Source organism: Mycetomoellerius zeteki, unplaced genomic scaffold (assembly GCF_001594055.1).
Source record: "Mycetomoellerius zeteki isolate Tzet28-1 unplaced genomic scaffold, Tzet1.0 scaffold1038, whole genome shotgun sequence".
In the NCBI taxonomy this organism is placed as follows: Eukaryota; Metazoa; Arthropoda; class Insecta; order Hymenoptera; family Formicidae; genus Mycetomoellerius; species Mycetomoellerius zeteki.
This window is the reverse complement of record NW_017255952.1, coordinates 35,579-37,630: the sequence shown is the minus strand read 5'-3', so window position 1 is coordinate 37,630 and position 2,052 is coordinate 35,579. Positions and strand designations below refer to the sequence as shown.

Here is a 2,052-nt window from a genome sequence, read left to right as displayed (position 1 = left end):
CCATATTGATTCAATCATTTTGAATTTTCAAATTTTGAGACCGGATTCGAAATCGGCGACCCCCAAAACCTTTAGATACGACATTTCAACGGAAATGAAGTACTCTAACAATTTCAACGAAAAGAGGCTTCAGGGCACGTAACACGCCAATTTTAAGAGAGGATTAAAAAAATAAAACTGAGCGATTTTTTGTTGCGGTGGTATGACGTATTAAATTTATCTATGCAGTTTTATTCAGCATTATGAGGTTGTTGTAGTATTTTGCACATCGCGCGCGCGTTATTTGTATGCTGACTGTTACAGTAACATGACTTCACGTTTTACCTTTTACTTTTATAAATTTTTCTGTTAAGTGTAAATTAATAATAATAATTAATAATAGGTGTAAAAAAAGTATAATAATTAATAATAATAAATGTAAATTATTTTTCTGATTGCTATTTCAACGAATTGATTCAACGAATCTATCTTTCCACGTAATGTAGAAATCTCACTATATGTTAAAGGCTTTTATTACTGAAGAGGACCCTAAACGCGGATCAAAGCGTATTTCAATTTGTAACTGATAATAAATTCTTATTCGCAACAATAACTAGCGTCAGCTCTCAGAGGCTTTTTATTTATTTTTGAATCTATCTCTGTTATACATTTTTCTTAATTGTGGATCTCAGGTGATATTCTTATTTGAGATTTGGACTTTTTGGTCAATATTCCAAATTTTGGCATCTCATTAGCCAGGGAGTTCTCACTTTTGGGATCGACAATATAATCTTCTCCTTTTCAATTTGTACTTGGATGTTCCGTCATCTTTATTTTTACTTTTTAAACATTTTGAAGATGAGGGGAGAGGGTTCTTCCTAGAATTTTTTACATTAACTGATTTACTTTTACATACTATTTTATTCAGAGTCACATAATATATATAATTACAAAAAAGGACATTCAATCCATTATATGTTGCTGTTTTTAATATTACATACGTGCATGGAACTGTGTATGGATATTTATCTACGGATGTAGTGAATGTGAGTCATGTTGTCGGGCAAAAAGTATTCTGTTTATTCTTAATTATTATTTATAGAAGTTTCCTGAAAGAATACATCAATTTTTTGTAGATTGCTGGCCTTAATATTCCAAATCAATCATTCGCTGAAGCAATAAACGCATCGGGAATTATGTTTATCCATTCAAGATTCGATGGATTCTTGGGAATGGTTTTCCAGAAATGACCTGTGTCAAAGGAGTAACTCTCGTTTTTAATAATATGATTGAACAATGCTTGATGAATCCAGTTTTTAGTCTCTATGTGAATCAGCATGTATCATTCTATATGCGCGAATGTCTAAAAATATCTTTTATTTTAATAGTTCGTTTTCTCTATATTATAAAATTTGTCTTTTTAAATTAAAAAATGTATAATCTGTACAGAAGTGCCGTGTCTGAATCGACTGGTGAACTTATATTGGGTGGCTCCGATCCTAATCATTACTTAGGTGAGTTCACATATATTGATATTATCCGCAAAGGATACTGGCAATTTAGGATGGATAAGTACGTAATTAACTTCTAAATTACACATGTGTCAGCTAATTGTGCATGCTGTCGTACTTTAGGATTCAAATGAAATTTGGTGGAATCTTATGGACCATATGCTCTGATTGCTGTGAAGCCCTTGTCAACACGGCCAGTCACCTGATACTTGGACTACAAGTGGATATCAAAGTTATTAACAAACTGATCGAAGCTACTTACCATATATTAACGAAGACATAATTGATAGATTGAACGAACTTACCTGTGAAATTCGATCCTAATTATGCCCTCGGTCTCGTCCGGATGGGAATAACTATGTAGTCGTGCTCTGCACGCGCTCTGACAACAGAATTCAAAGTGACAAAAAAGAATTTTGGCGCCACTGCCGTCGGCAAGGCGCGCGGATCGCGCGGCGCCCCTGTCGCCCGCCATCTTCGGTGGCGCCTGCCCCGCCATGTTCATAAGTTTAAAGTTGCTGAGACAAATCGCTAGCAGTGGGAGGGAACATAATTAACCCTG

General features: G+C 34.7%; 1 pseudogene; it reads left to right on the top strand.

The window, feature by feature from the left end:
* Positions 1 to 937: 937 nt before the first annotated feature.
* On the top strand, positions 938 to 1,773 carry LOC108720964 (lysosomal aspartic protease-like; annotated as a pseudogene).
* Positions 1,774 to 2,052: the final 279 nt, after the last annotated feature.